Source organism: Manihot esculenta, chromosome 13 (assembly GCF_001659605.2).
Source record: "Manihot esculenta cultivar AM560-2 chromosome 13, M.esculenta_v8, whole genome shotgun sequence".
NCBI lineage: Eukaryota > Viridiplantae > Streptophyta > Magnoliopsida > Malpighiales > Euphorbiaceae > Manihot > Manihot esculenta.
In genome coordinates this window covers 29,802,890-29,820,553 of record NC_035173.2, presented here as the reverse complement: position 1 = coordinate 29,820,553, position 17,664 = coordinate 29,802,890, and positions in this window count along the sequence as shown.

Sequence of the window (17,664 nt, the reverse complement as noted above, 5' to 3'; positions counted from 1 at the left end):
CCATCTCCAAGCTAGGATCGTCTTTTCTCTCGATCTTCAAGAGGTAAGCTTAGATCCAACCTTCCTTGTATATTTTAAACAAGTCTTATGAAGATCTATGGGGTAGAAATGCATGTTTAGGTTATTATTGGGTTTATGGGTTTATGTTATGTTTATGAGCAATGTGGGTTGTTTGATGTGTTTTGGTTGGGGTTTAAGTTAGTTTGAGACCCCTATGTGCTTGTTGGCTTGAGTTTGCATGTTGTAGACTAGGTAAATACATGATGGAATGAGTTGGGAGGCATTGGTGCATGAAAAAGGCTGAGTTCTGCCCTTTGGAAGAACTCAGGTTCGGCAGCCGAAGGGACTTTCGGCCGCCGAACCTACCTGTGGAGGCCAACTTTTGGCTGCCGAACCCTGCCCCCGAAAGTGGACTTTCGGCTCTGGAAGGGAGTTTCGGCAGCCGAAGGTGCCGCCGAAGGTGCATGAGTTTCGTCTCTGGAGGGAACCTTCGGCCGTCGAAAGTGCCGCCGAAGGTGCATGACTTTCGGCTCTGGAGGGCCTTTCGGCTGCCGAACCTGCCGTCGAAAGTGCCATGTTCAGCCTTCTTTTGCATGATTTATGTGATTGTTTTAAGGTGTTTTAGGGGGTTTTTGGGGAGTATTTTAGAGTCATGTTCATGTATGTTTGGTCCCTCATTTGAGTCCGCCTGTGTAGGTTCAGACCCGAGGAACCGAGGACCCCAGCAGTGAGTCAGCTGCCTCAGAGTCTTGTCAGAGCTAGCCTAAGGTGAGTGGAATAACTCTTTATGCTTTAAAGTAAATAAATCAGTTCTTAGCATGATTCACGCATCATGAATGCCATGAGATATACTAGGGTGCTTGCATTAGAATTCACGAGTATGTTGCATTGCATAATATGATGATGATGTGGATGGGTGTTGGATGATCCTTTAGTCCTCGTATGATATGATGTGATATGATATGGTATGGTATGGAAGTCCATGTCGAGGCCTATTCTACGCCCCTGGCACTATGTTAAGAGAAAGACCAGGTCGAGGCCCATTCTACGCCCCTGGCATTATAGGAATATTATGTTATGTATGTTATGCTAAGAGAAAGACCAGGTCGAGGCCCATTCTATGCCCCTGGCACTATTGGGTATGTTGAGGACTATTGGTGATAAAATCATCCTTGATGTGACTTGTCTGTGATGTGATCCATTCCATTATAGCATATGATTTAAATGTTTTATTATTCTGCTCACTGGGCTCTAGTAGCTCACCCTACTCCCTTAACCCCAGGTTTGCAGGTACAGGATAGACCAGGAGGTCAAGAAGAGTAAAGTCATGGTCATGTAATAGCTAGTGGTGGACATGATAAATATTAAAATGTAATGAATAATATTAATTAGTTATGTAATGTAATGATGTTATTGAGGATAATAGATGTGCTTGACCCTAGTTTGTATGTTAATCCCTTTGTTTACATGATCTTTCAAATGTAATGGTTTAATGATGTTTTAAGTAAGCCAAACTCACTATATGTTATGTTACCCCATTGGAGCTTTGTTGAGGACTCCAGTGTGGGGTTGATGATTATGTATATGAATAGTGCATGCACAGGTTGAGTTTGGTGATTGAATGAAAAGAAAAGTTCAAAATTTTTATGTGTTGATCATGTATGGGATTAAACAGGTTTACAGGATGAATGTTTGGCTTGCTACGGGTCTCGGCGGCCTTAAGCCGATCTGGATCCTAGTGCCGGTAGCTGTTCGGTTTCCGGGTCGTTACAATTAGAGACTTGTGGCATGCACAACTTGGACATTTTAACTACCATAGCTAAAGTTAATGATGAACAAATCTTCACTCAGAGGACCACTAAATCTTAATGTTTGTATTGACATGGTGTGTGCAAGATGTCAATATGGAAAGGCACATTAACTACCATATAAAGATTCAACTTTCAAAGTTAAAGAACAGTTAGAATTTATTCACTCAGACATATTTGGAAAAGTATAAACAATCATCAGTAAATAGTATGCAATATATAATTACATTTATTGATGATTATTCTAACTATGTAGAATTACTTTATGAAAGAAAAATCTGAAACTCTAGCAAAATTTAAAAAAATTCAAGACGATGGTAGAAAGTGAAGTTGGGAAGAACATCTAATGCCTTCGTACAGATATGGGCTGAATACATTTCTAATGAGTTCTCCAGTTATCTTCAACAATGCAAGATTTGATGATAATTGACTTGTCCAACACACCACAATAGAATGGCATTACTGAAAAGAAAAACAAACACCTTGCAAAGGCATGTTGAAGCAACCTACGTGCTAAAAATATTATAAGCCAATTTTGGGCAAAATGCATGAGAACAACAGCTCATATAATTAACAAACTTCCACAATCAAAATTGGAATTTATATCTCTATTTAAGAAGCTGAGAAAAATGAGATCCATTATAAATCACTTTAAAGTATTTGGATGTATTTGTTATATCTTCATACCTGGTCATTTTTTAAGTAAATTTAATAAGAAGAAAATCATATGTATCTTTGTAGGATAAGATGAAAATAGAAAATGTTAGAGATGTTGTCATCCTAATAATGACAAATGTTATGTTTCATACGATATTGTATTTGATAAGATATTATCCTAGTGGACTCTAGGTTATTTGGTACTATCTTAATCCAAGGAGATAGAGGATAGACTGTAAAAAAGGTTCAAAGAACCATAAGAAGAATTGCAACAAAATGTTGCAGCTGCTCCACAATCAATATCATAAGAGAAACCATGATAGGTAGGTGTTTACCAGAGAACAGGAAAAGAGAACTAATCAACAAGCATGTTAGAGAATCAACCAACAATAGAGTCCTTACCACTACAATTAAGAAGATCGGTCAGGCAGAGGAAGCTAAATCCCAAATATGCTAATATTGCACTTGGAAGACAAAAAAGAACTAAAATTCTATGAAGAGGCATTCTAAAAAGCTAAATGGGTGCAAGACATAATGAAAGAAGTTAAAGCTTTAGAAGCAAATCAAACATGGAATCTAGTTCCAAATCAAAGGAGCATAAAGCCCATATCATGCAAATGAGTCTATAAGATCAAGAATCGATTAGATGGATCAATTGAAAGATACAAAGCTCGATTGGTAACTTGGATATTTTCACAGCAATATAGGCTAGACTGTGATGAGACATATAGTCCAATGGCCAAGATTGTGGTTGTTCATGTTTTACTAGCATTTGCAACATCTAAGTCATGGAATCTACGACAAATGCACGTGAAGAATACATTTTTGAATGGAGAGTTGGATCATGAAGTTTACATGGAGCAATTAGAAGTGTTCGAGAATAAGCTCTACCCTCAATGTAACAGCCCGAAACCGAACTGCTACCGGCACTAGGATCCAGATCGGCTTAAGGCCGCCGGGACCCGTAGTAAGCCTACTGTGAACTCTGTGTACCTGTGATATCCCATACATGGTCATACATTTTCTGTAAACATTAAAACTTTTCTCTGCTCCAAGGCTTAACTTGTGCATACACTACCTCTGTACTATAACACCTCTGCTAGAGCTCTCATCTGTGCTCTAGGCGGGTCCTCTCATATCATGTTAAGCCTGGTTTTTCATACAAATATAAACACTAAAATCATTTTCATAACAGTCCATGTATATACAAAAGGGATTACAACTCATAAGGTCAAGCATCATCTATACAACATACACTATCTGTCCAATTACATGTCCACACTAGCTATTACATAACTCTTCTCTTTATCTGTACCCTGCTGACCTCTCTGGACTCTGTACCTGCAAGATTGGGGTTGAGGGAGAGGGTGAGCTATACTAGCCCAGTGAGTAGTACATATAAAACATGTTATAAAACATGATCTCATGGAATGCATCATAACACAAGTAAATCACATAATCTCAGACAGACTAATTCAAAATTCCCCCACATTGCCCGGCCCGCGAAGGAGCTCCTCAGGTCTTCATTCAGCACCCTATGGTACCGTGTGCCCGGCCCGTTCAGGGCTCCTCAGGTCTTCATTTAGGGGGCTAATGAATCCAAGCTACGCCCGATCTGTACATGCACTAATTAATGCAACATCTTCGTGCTCACTAATGCAATACTATCAACATGGCATAAATGATGCATGAACATGCTAAAAATGTTTGAGTGCTCATCTTAAAAATATTTAGTTCAGTTCCACTCACCTCTGGCTGACTCTGTACTGACTCTGCAGGTTCTGAAGCAGTGCTCACTGCTGACCTCCTTGGTTCCTCTAGTCCGTTCCTACACAGGTGGACTGAAATGAGGGACCAAACTAACTCAAGAACGTCTCTAAGAAACTCCCCAAAAACCCTCTAAAGCATCCTAGAACAATCACATAAAACATGCAAAAGAAAACTGGACAGGGCACTTTCGGCGGCAGGTTCGGCGGCCGAAACTCCCCTCCAGAGACGAAACTCATGCATGTTCGGCGGCACCTTCGGCAGCCGAAAGTCTCGTCCAGAGACGAAACTCACACACTTTCGGCGGCCGAACTCCCTCTTTCGGCGGGCGAAAGTCCCTTTCTAAACCGAAAGCCTAGCTTTCGGGGGCAAGCTTTGGTAGCCGAAACTGCCTCCACAAGGGGTTCGGCGGCCAAACCTAGTTTTGCCCGCTGGGCAGAACCCTGCTCTGTTTCATGCAAACCTTTCCCCCAAACTTACCCAACATGCATATCAACTACTCCCAACTAGCACATACCATAAAACATGTATAAAAAAGGGCCTAAAACTCACTTATAACCCCAAGAAACATATCAAACAATACTTAAACATGCGTAAACACAAAATCATGCAAAACCTCAACCAAAACCCTATTCATGCATACTATCCATACAACTCCCCTAAAACCGTCAAAAATCAGTAAAAGAGGTTCTGGATCTTGACTTACCTCTTCCACACAAGAGATCAAGTGATCCTAACGTGGAAATATGGAGAAATCTCCTCACAACTCTCCAAACTTCAAAACTTGGTTCTTTTGCTCAAAACTCTCAAAACCTTCAAAAACACATGAAAACGCTTCAAAACCTTACAAGATTTGAGCAAGATCATGAAAGTCAACTAGGGAGGGTGTTGGACTCACCTCTGGCTGAAGATGGAAGCAAAATATCATCCTTCCACCGACTTGGCGCCCTTTTATAGGTGGCTGGCCAGACCACCTTCGGCGGCCAAACGTGAATCCGAAACCATGCAAGGTTCGGCGGCCGAAAGTCACCTTCGGCGGCCGAACTTGCCATTTTCTCCCTTGGCTCTTTTCTTTCAAAAAATCATTTTCCTTTATACTTAAAACCTTAAAACAAGTCAAAATACATAAGAAAACATATGTCTTACCCTTCTCGAGGGTTCCGACACCCGAGATTCCACCAGACTATAGGAATTCCGAGGCCAGACTCGAGCCGGGTATTACATTCTCCCCCCCTTAAGAACATTCGTCCCCGAATATTCCTCAAACATAAGCACATAAATACACATAAAAGGGGAAAACTAACCTCAAAACAGATATGGGTATTGCTGGAGCATAGACTCCCTTGTCTCCCAGGTGCACTCTTCTAGGTTATGGTGGTTCCACAGGACTTTTACCATCGAAATTTCCTTGTTTCTCAACTTTCTGATCTGGGTGTCAAGGATCCTCACTGGCTGTTCTACATATGTGAGATCTCCTAGGATCTCGACATCAAGCTCACTAAGAACCTGGCCCGGATCTGACACAAATTTCCGTACCATAGAAACATGAAAAACCGGATGGATTCTTTCCATCGATGCAGGTAAATCCAGCTTGTACGACACATTCCCGATCCTCTGCAGAATCTCAAAGGGACCAATGTATCGTGGAGCTAGCTTATCCTTTTTTCCCAAAGCGAACCACGCCCTTCATTGGAGACACCTTTAGCAAAACCATATCCCCCTCCTGAAACTCTAACTGCTTCCTACGGATATCTGCATAACTTTTCTGTCTGCTTACAGCTGTTCTGATCCTCTCTCTGATGATAGGCACTAACTGACTGGTAATCTCAACTAACTCTGGCCCTGCAAGAGCCTTCTCTCCTACCTCTTCCCAGCAAACAGGTGTTCTGCACTTCCTCCCATACAGAGCTTCATAAGGGGCCATCCCTATGCTAGCATGATGGCTGTTATTGTAGGCAAACTCCACCAGAGGTAGATGCTGCCTCCAAGAACCGCCAAAGTCTAACACACACATTCTCAATATATCTTCTATGGTCTAGATGGTCCTTTCTGACTGACCGTCTGTCTGTGGATGGAAAGCAGTGCTGAAATCCAACCTCGTGCCCATAGCAGCTTGCAGACTCCGCCAAAACCTAGAGGTGAACTGAGGTCCTCTATCTGATACAATGGACACAGGAACTCCATGAAGCCTCACTATTTCATCTACATACACCTGCGCTAGCTTGTCCACAGCATAGTTACTCCTGACTGGAATGAAGTGAGCAGATTTAGTCAGTCTATCCACAATCACCCATATGGAGCCTAGCCTATTGGACGTCGCCGGTAAGCCCACTACAAAATCCATAGCTATGTTCTCCCATTTCCACTCTGGAATCGGCAGTGGGTTAAGCATTCCAGCCGGCTTCTGGTGCTCTAGCTTCACCCTTTGACATGTCTCGCAGGCTGACACAAACTGTGCCACTTCCCTCTTCATCGCTGGCCACCAATACACCCTTCTCAGGTCTTGATACATCTTGGTGGCTCCAGGGAGAACGCTATACCTCGCATTATGAGCTTCCCTCATAATGTCTTCCTTCAAACTGCTATCATCTGGTACACATAATCTCTTACCGTGACGAAGAATCCCCTCACTGTCAAATATGAACTCTGCACTGTTACCAGACTGAACAGTCCTGGCAATCTTCACTAACTCAGGGTCTTCGTGCTGTTTCAGAGCCACTTGCTCTAGAAACACTGGTGTCACTCTCAGCTGTGCAATCAAAGCACCTGTACCAGCTAACTCTAACTGTAGCCCTTCATCCATGAGTCTGTAAAAGTCCTTCACCACCGGTCTTCTCTCTACTGAAATGTGGGATAAACTGCCAAGTGACTTCCAACTTAAGGCATCAGCTACCACATTCGCTTTACCCGGATGATACTGGATCTTGCAATCATAATCACTGAGCAATTCTACCCACCGTCTCTGCCTCAAGTTTAACTCTCTCTGACTCAAGATGTGCTGCAGGCTCTTATGATCTGTGTAGATCTCACACTTTACCTCATAGAGGTAATGCCTCCACATCTTCAGTGCAAAGATAACAGCTGCCATCTCAAGATCGTGTGTCGGGTAGTTCAGCTCGTGCCTCTTCAGCTGTCTAGAAACATAAGCTATCACTCTGTCATTCTGCATTAACACACAACCTAATCCCACTCGGGATGCATCACAGAACACTGTGAAGTCTTCATCACTGATCGGCAGAGCTAACACCGGTGCTGAAGTCAACCGTCTCTTCAACTCTTCAAAACTCTCTTCACACTCTTCTGACCATACAAGCTTCTGGTTCTTTCTGGTTAATCTGGTCATCGGAGCAGCAATCTTCGAGAAGTTCTGAACAAACCTCCGATAGTAGCCTGCCAAACCCAGAAAACTCTTGATCTCTGTGACTGTCATGGGTGTAGGCCAGTTGGCTACTGCCTCTACCTTCTTGGGGTCCACTGCTATCCCTTCATTTGATACAACATGCCCCAAGAAAGAAATGCTCCTCAGCTAGAACTCGCACTTAGAGAACTTGGTATACAAGCCATGCTCCCTCAAAGTCTGCAAGACTATCCTCAGATGCTGGGCATGCTCCTCTGCATCCCTAGAGTACACTAAGATATCATCTATAAAGACAATTACAAAGCGATCCAGGTACTCGCTGAAAACTCTGTTCATGAGATCCATGAATGCTGCAGGGGCGTTAGTTAACCCAAACGGCATTACTAGGAACTCATAATGCCCATATTTGGTCCTGAAAGCTGTCTTAGGTACATCCTCTTCCCTGATTCTCAACTGATGGTATCCGGATCTTAGATCTATCTTCGAGAAATAACCTGCTCCTGACAGCTGGTCAAATAGATCATCGATCCTGGGTAGAGGATATTTATTCTTGGTAGTGACCTTGTTCAACTGTCGATAATCGACACAAAGTCTAAGAGGTCCATCCTTCTTCCTGACAAACAGTACTGGAGCACCCCAAGGTGAGGTACTCGGTCGGATGAAACCCTTGTCTACCAAATCCTGTAACTGCTCTTTCAACTCTCTCAGCTCAGCTGGTGCCATCCTGTAGGGAGGAATAGAGATCGGTCGCGTACCAGGCATTAACTCTATCTCAAACTCTATTTCCCTCACAAGTGGTAGTCCTGGAAGCTCTTCAGGAAACACATCTGGGAACTCTCTAACAACTGGTACTGAGGATGGTTCCCTAACCTGCATGTCTAGCTCTCTCACATGAGCTAGGAACCCCTGACAACCCTTCCTCAACAACCTACGAGCCTGGAGGGCTGATATCAAACCCTTAGGTGTCCCTCTCCTGTCTCCTCTGAAGACACACTCTGACCCATCCTGGTCTCTGACACTGACTACTTTGTCTCTGTAGTTCAAAGTAGCATTATATGTAGATAACCAATCCATCCTTAGAATGACATCAAAATCTGCCAACTCTAGAACCATAAGGTCAGCTGGAAGGTATCTACCCTCTATACACACTGGACTGACTTGACAGACTGACTCTGCCAATGATGGGTCACATCTAGGTCCACTGACCCAAAGAGGACACTCTAACTCGGAGACTATCAAACCCAACCTCTCTGCGGCTCTAGAAGCAATGAAAGAGTGAGAAGCACTGGGGTCCATCAAAGCATACACCTCTGAACACCCAATGATGAGATTACCTGACACCACTGTGTTCGATGTGTCTGCCTCCTGTTGAGTCATGGTGAAAATCCGTGCTGGAGCTGACGGACCTGCACCTCGGGAACCCATCCCTGATGAAGAGGCTGACCCTCGTCCTCTACCTCTGCCACTGCTCTGTGGTACGGCTGAAGCTACTGGCTGTGCTACACTGCCTGAGGTCATCTGCTGGGAGGGTGCCATAAAGGTCGCCTGGGGGCATTCTCTTGCAATATGTCCCTCTCGCCCATATCTATAGCAGGCTGTAGATCCCATCAGACAAACTCCTCGATGTGGTTTCCCACACTTCTGACATACGGAACTACCTATGCTAGAGCTGGAACCACTTCCCATTCCCAGTCCTGACTTAATCCTGCTCCAGAACTTGCCTCTCTTAGATTTAAACTTCTCTCCCTTTTTGCTGCCAGAAACCGCTGCACTGGGGGTCTTAGAACCCGAAGATTGTGCCACCTGCTGCTTTTCTGGTCCCTGTATGATGGCACTTGCCTCCATTTTTCTGGCTGCATCCACAATGGAGTGGAAACTCTCTTTTTCTGCTGGAAGGATCAAGGAGAAATACCTGGGGTGAAGCCTTGTAGCATATCTCCTTGCCTTCTTCTGATCCGTATCATACGCCTGCCCTACGTATGGTAACAATGCCAGGAACTTATCTGTATACTCATCAACGCTCATCTCCTCTGTCTGTCTTAGCTGTTCGAACTCGACAACCTTCATCTCCCTGGCACTGTCAGGAAAAGCCCACCCTGCAAACTCATTGGCGAACTCTTCCTATGTCATGCTATCTATTATGGGCTCCACATAGTTCTTGAACCATTCTTTTGCTTTCTTGCACTTTAATGTGAACCCTGCCATCTCAATGGCCCTGCTCTCATCAGCTCCCAATTCACTGGTTATCATTCTCACTGCACTCAGGTACTCAAAGGGATCATCTCCTGTATTGAATTTAGGAGCATCCAACTTTAAGTTCTCGGTCATCTTCACCTTATGTCCCCCTGATGAACTAGGCTGCTGTGCTTCAACAACAGGAGCAACAGGTTCTGGTGGTGGTGGAGGTACTAGTTCTCTTGGTTCAGGTTGTGCTGGAATTGCATGAGAAGGTGGGGGTGGATACATGTGATATGGTGGGTAAAAAGAAGGATAAGGCATATAGGGCATATAAGGTGGATATGGGGCAAAGCTGGAGAAATCTGACGTACCTCCCATCGGATACCCCGGGCCCTGTGGAAAGGGTGGATAGCTAAACCCCGAGGCCTGTGCGCCTCCTTGGGACTCTCCCATCCCTTCTTCAGACCTTCCTATACCCATACTTTCATCTCTGCTCTAACCAACATCCATAGCCTCTCTTTCTTCCTCTGATCTTCCCCCTCTCTTTATTCCTCTTCTGCTCTCATCAGAAGACCTTCTAGGGTCTCGTGACGTTCCTTCCCTGCTTGACCTGTGAGATCTTGCCCTTGGCAATGCAGGAGGACAAGCAGCTGTACCCTCACTTCCTGGTGGGACTCCAGTCAATCTCGCGGATCGACGAGTGCCTCGCATCTTCACTCTCTGGAATCACAACACACATCACATAGCACATTAGCAACATATACAGCACATGTATAACTCATGGCAATTCACACACCAGATAGACAGGACTGACATCCTATCCTAGTGGACATGCTTTCCTATGGTGCTTGACCAACTATGACCTCTATAAGCCCGACTCTCTCTCTATAGGTCCGACCATATGAACCTAGGGCTCTAATACCAATCTGTAACAGCCCGAAACCGAACTGCTACCGACACTAGGATCCAAATCGGCTTAAGGCCGCCGGGACCCGTAGTAAGCCTACTGTGAACTCTGTGTACCTGTGATATCCCATACATGGTCATACATTTTGTGTAAACATTAAAACTTTTCTATGTTCCAAGGCTTAACTTGTGCATACACTACCTCTGTACTATAACACCTCTGCTAGAGCTCTCATCTGTGCTCTAGGCGGGTCCTCTCATATCATGTTAAGCCTGGTTTTTCATACAAACATAAACACTAAAATCATTTTCATAACAGTCCATGTATATACAAAAGGGATTACAACTCATAAGGTCAAGCATCATCTATACAACATACACTATCTGTCCAATTACATGTCCACACTAGCTATTACATAACTCTTCTCTTTATCTGTACCCTGCTGACCTCTCTGGACTCTGTACCTGCAAGACTGGGGTTGAGGGAGAGGGTGAGCTATACTAGCCCAGTGAGTAGTACATATAAAATATGTTATAAAACATGATCTCATGGAATGCATCATAACACAAGTAAATCACATAATCTCAGACGGACTAATTCAAAATTCCCCCACATTGCCCGGCCGGCGAAGGAGCTCCTTAGGTCTTCATTCAGCACCCTATGGTACCATGTGCCCGGCCCGTTCAGGGCTCCTCAGGTCTTCATTTAGGGGGCTAATGAATCCAAGCTACGCCCGATCTGTACATGCACTAATTAATGCAACATCTTCGTGCTCACTAATGCAATACTATCAACATGGCATAAATGATGCATGAACATGCTAAAAATGTTTGAGTGCTCATCTTAAAAATATTTAGTTCAGTTCCACTCACCTCTGGCTGACTCTGTACTGACTCTGCAGGTTCTGAAGCAGTGCTCACTGCTGACCTCCTTGGTTCCTCTGGTCCGTTCCTACACAGGTGGACTGAAATGAGGGACCAAACTAACTCAAGAACATCTCTAAGAAACTCCCCAAAAACCCTCTAAAGCATCCTAGAACAATCACATAAAACATGCAAAAGAAAGCTGGACAGGGCACTTTCGGCGGCAGGTTCGGCGGCCGAAACTCCCCTCCAGAGACGAAACTCATGCATGTTCGGCGGCACCTTCGGCAGCCGAAAGTCTCGTCCAGAGACGAAACTCACACACTTTCAGCGGCCGAACTCCCTCTTTCGGCAGCCGAAAGTCCCTTTCTAAACCGAAAGCCTAGCTTTCGGGGGCAAGCTTTGGCAGCCGAAACTGCCTCCACAAGGGGTTCGGCGGCCGAACCTTCCTTCGACGGCCGAACCTGGTTTTGCCTGCTGGGCAGAACCCTGCTCTGTTTCATGCAAACCTTTCCCCCAAACTTACCCAACATGCATATCAACTACTCCCAACTAGCACATACCATAAAACATATATAAAAAAGGGCCTAAAACTCACTTATAACCCCAAGAAACATATCAAACAATACTTAAACATGCGTAAACACAAAATCATGCAAAACCTCAACCAAAACCCTATTCATGCATACTATCCATACAACTCCCCTAAAACCGTCAAAAATCAGTAAAAGAGGTTCTGGATCTTGACTTACCTCTTCCACACAAGAGATCAAGTGATCCTAACGTGGAAATATGGAGAAATCTCCTCACAACTCTCCAAACTTCAAAACTTGGTTCTTTTGCTCAAAACTCTCAAAACCTTCAAAAACACATGAAAACGCTTCAAAACCTTACAAGATTTGAGCAAGATCATGAAAGTCAACTAGGGAGGGTGTTGGACTCACCTCTGGCTAAAGATGGAAGCAAAATATCATCCTTCCACCGACTTGGCGCCCTTTTATAGGTGGCTGGCCAGACCACCTTCGGCGGCCAAATGTGAATCCGAAACCATGCAAGGTTCGGCGGCCGAAAGTCACCTTCGGCGGCCGAACTTGCCATTTTCTCCCTTGGCTCTTTTCTTTCAAAAACTCATTTTCCTTTATACTTAAAACCTTAAAACAAGTCAAAATACATAAGAAAACATATGTCTTACCCTTCTTGAGGGTTCCGACACCCGAGATTCCACCAAACTACAGGAATTCCGAGGCTAGACTCGAGCCGGGTATTACACTCAACATGTTTGCAAGTTGAAAAAGACACTATATAGACTTGAATAAGCTGCAAGAGCTTCGTACGGAAAAGTTTTTGAGCAGTCTACTCATTTTTATGCAATAGGCTTTAATGATGGCCTTTGAAAAGCTCGAGAGTCTTCTGCTATTCCGTTGAGTATTCTCCATGCTGTAGAGTATGATTTCGACGGTGAGTGAGGAGGTGCAATATGGTCTTGATGACCGTGCTTTCCCTGAAGCTCATTCTCCTACTCCTCAAGGGGCATTGGCCTATTTGCCAACGAGTTTGATCAAGATACTAGTCAGGTCGATAACAGTCCACCTATTCTTGAGGCTGCAAATGCCCATACAGATCCTCATTTGGAAGGTGATATTGTAGCAGGTCTGACTGTCTTGATTGCTGATGGTTCAAAGAACATCTTTGAAGTTGAGTCCGACTTGATTGGTGATCTTGCTTATTTCGGGGAGGGTTGAAGGCTTTCTCCTTTCGAAAAGTTTTTTATTTATAAATATGTGGCCAGCTTGTGTTTGCCTTGCTCTTATTGATTTTTTATCTAAGGATTCAGGCTCGTAGCCTTACTAGTAATTTTGGGATTCAAACTTATGGCCTTACTGGTGATTTTAGGAATTTAGGCTCATGGCCTTACTGGTGATTCCGAGATTCAGGATTGTGGCCTTACTGGTGATTCTGGGATTCAAGCTCGTGGCCTTACTAGCGATTTCAAGATTCACACTCGTGACCTTACTGGCGATTTCAAGATTTAAACTTGCGGCCTTATTAGCATTTCGGGATTCAAGCTCATGGCCTTACTGACGATTTCAAGATTCAGGCTCATGGCCTTATTGGCAATTTAAAGAATCCAATAAATAATGTTTATCATATGTGAATCATTTTACAGTTTTCAAATCACATAGCAGTATGCTTAACCAGATAATCATTTTCTCAGTGAATTCATACTAATATTAATCATTGAGCTTTTAAGCTTCTTTAGTATACTATCATGTTCGAGCTCATATATATAAGTTTTTCGTGTAAGATTTTAAATTTTGTAACTAGTTATGATAACAAAAATACATTGAGTTAAAGAAGTAACCATGCAGCTTAGTTAACCCGCGCACGTCACCATTCTTCCACGATTGATGGATCATCCTTATGTTGCACTTTAATCTTGCATCAGCATCTTCCTCTATCTGACTTTCACTGTGTAGCTTTTAGATGTCGCTGGTGATTCTCGGGATCTTTCCACCATCTCTCTTCCCTCCGGTCTTTCTTATTGCTAGTTGTTATAGTTTCTTGGTTGGCCATGTGAATCTTAACGGGTTTTGTTTGGAAATTTCGACAATAAGATAGTCTCTTTCGTTCCCACAGACAGTGCCAGTTGATGAACTGAGATCCGGCGGGGTGGCCAGATGCGAACACCTAGATAGTGTCTTGATTCTATGTGTCAATTGTTGATCCGTGATTGGTTTGATAAGAGATGGATGGTTTAGAGATTTCATACCGGTCCCTCCATACTCGATCTAGAGGAGGGGACCTGCAAAATATAAGACGGTCAGGAGCCTACCGGATATGCCCCCGGTGGAGACCATCTGACGCTCAAGTTAGATCAAGAATCATTTTTAGAGATGCGTTAATACAAACAGAAGATAAATGATAAAGGAGCATTCAAAAGGAATTTCCAGATGGTATGTAACGACCCGAAAACCGGACCGCTACCGGCGCTAGGATCTAGATCGACTTAAGATCGCCGGGACCCGTAGCAAGCCTAACTTGCAACCTGTATACCTGATAAAATCCCATACATGATCAAACATTTACATAAAAAAATTTAAACTTTTCCATATACCAAGTCTGTCTCACATACATAATACCCGTAACATATAAACCCCATACTAGAGCCCTCATCAAATGCTCTAGTTGGGTCAACATCTCTTAAGACGAGCTTGGTTCAACATCAATATCATTAAAACCTTAATAAAAACAGATCATGTATAAAAGGGATTACAACAGACCATAGGGCCAAACACAATACTATACTCATATCTTTACATTACATTACACTTTATAACATTTACAAATCATGTCCACCCTAAACTATTACATTAACTACCTCTTTACCCTTGCTCACTTCCTGATCCGACTCTGACCTGCAAGCCTGGGGGTTAAGGGAGGGGGTGAGCTAAAAAGTCCAGTGAGCAGAACAATAAAACATTATATAAAACATGCTTCATGGAATGCGTCACAACACAATTAATTCACATCACGGATAGACTGACCCAAAATTCCCTCCACTCTATGCCCGGCCCTCGAAGGAGCTCCTCAAGACTTCTGTTACATACAATAAGCTCTATGTCCGGCCCTCGGTGGGGCTCCTCAGGACTTCTATTACATACAATCAAAATCTGGAGGGCTAGTGAATCATCCTGTTGTCCATCAACACCCACAATGAATAATGCAATGCGTCATATTCGTGAGTTCTAATACAATCAACCTATTATATATCATGATGCATGAATCATGCTTAAAACATTTAATTTCTTGAAATAAGAGATTAGTTAGTTCTACTCACCTCTGGTTGACTCTGAACTGACTCTGAAGCAGTTGCCTCACTGCTGGGGTCCTCGGTTCCTCGGGTCCGAACCTACACAGGTGGACTCAAATGAGGGACCAAACATACACTAGCATAACTCTAAACATCTCCCCAAAAACCGCCTAAAATATCACAAAACATTCATAGAAAACATGCAAAGGAAGGCTGAACAATGCACTTTCGGCGGCAGGTTCGGCGGCTGAAAGTCCCTCCAGAGCCGAAAGCCATGCACCTTCTGCGGCACCTTCCGTGGCCGAAGGTTCCTTCTAGATCCGAAACTCATGCATGTTCGGCGGCACCTTCGGTGGCTGAAACTGCCCTCCAGAGCCGAAAGTCCAAACTTTCGGGGGCAAGCTTAGGCGGCCAAACATGCCACCACAGGCAGGTTCGGCGGCCGAACATGCCTTCGGCTGCCGAACATGAGTTCTTCCAGAAATGGTAGAACTCAGCCCTCACATGCACAAATGCCTCCCTAAACCTTCCAAACATACATTTAGCTATTCTACAACATGCATAAACTCATTCTCAAGCATATAGGGGCATAAAACTAGCCTAAACCCCAACAAACAACAACATAACATCACATTACATACATTTATCCTTAAATCTACATAAACCCTAATATTTTTTTACAACTAGCTTAAACATGCATTTCTACCCCATAAACCTTCATAAAACTTGTTTAAAACATCAAAGACTATGAGGATCGACGCTTACCTCTTGAAGATCGAGAGAAGGCGTGACCCAAACTTGGAGATTGAGAGGATTTGAGCTCTGGGGTCTCCAAGCTTTTCAACTTCGATTTTGAACTTAAAATCTTCAAAACCAAGATAAAACTTGTTAAAAACTTGAAAGGATTAAAGGAAAACCTCAAAACCAACCATGGAAGGGCATGAATTCACCTTTGCCCGTAAATGGAAGAGAAAACTCGCCCATTTTTGAACATGGGGCCTTTTATAGGTGGCTGGCCAGACCACCTTCGGAAGCCAAAGGTGACTCCAAAACTCCACCAAGTTCGGCGGCCGAACCTGGATTTTCCTCCATGGTGTTTTTCTTTCAAAACTCAATTTATTTCATACTTAAAACCTTGAAAACATGTAAGAACATTTTAGAAAAACATATTCTTACCCTTCTAGAGAGTTCCGACATCCGAGATTCCGCCGGACGGTAGGAATTTTGATGTCGGAGTCTAGCCGGGTATTACATTCTTCCCCCTTTAAGAACATTCGTCCCCAAATGTTCAACAAACAAGCATATACATAACATATAGCGTCAAGAAGCACATAAACCTAAAACACATACCTTAAAAGAGATAGGGGTATTACTGGAGCATAGATGTGATACCCGGCTAGACTCCGGTATCAGAATTCCTACCGTCCGGTGGAATCTCGGATGTCGGAGATCTCTAGAAGGGTAGAACCATGCTTTCATAAAATGTTTTCATGTTTTTAATGGTTTTAAAGTATGAAACTAAATGAGTTTTGCATGAAAAGTCTTTGGAGGAAAACCCAGGTTCGGCCGCCGAAAGTGAAATTCGGCCGCCGAACATGCATGCGTTTTGGAGGCACGTTAGGCCCCCGAAAGCATGAGTGAGGGAAGTCAAGGTTCGGCCACCGAACCTCAAGTTCGGCCGCCGAACATTTGCATGGATGCGGAGGCACATTCGGCCCCCGAACGTGGCCTGGCCAGCCACCTATAAAAGGGTCCCTTAGCCGAAAATGGGCGAGCTTTTTCTCCCCATTTCAACCAAGGTGAGCATTCCGCCATCCTTTCCCAAACTTGAGTTTTTCCTTCCTTTTTCCATGATCTTTACAAGTTTATAACTTTGGTTTTGAAGATCTTTGAGCTTAGAACGAGTTTTGGAGCTTGGAGACCAAAAGTTGGAACTTCTCCCATCTCCAAGTTTAGATCTCCTCAACCCTCGATCTTCAAGAGGTAAGAGCCGATCTTAAGCTCCTTATGTGTTTTAAGTAAGTTTTAAGTGATTTTATGGGGTAGAATGGCATGTATAGGGTTGTATGAGTTTTTAAGCAAATGTTAGGTTTTATGTGATTTATGAACAATGTGGCATGTTTTAAGTATGTTTGAAGTGTTGTAGATGGGGTATGTGCATGTTTGAGGCCCCTAGAAACTTGTATGCATGATTTGGTTAGAGTATATGCTTGATTTGTGGATTTGGGAGGCAGGAGGTTCATGTGAACCAAGTTTCTGCCCGTTTGGCAGAAACCAGGTTCGGCTGCCGAAAGAAGTTTCGGCCGCCGAACCCC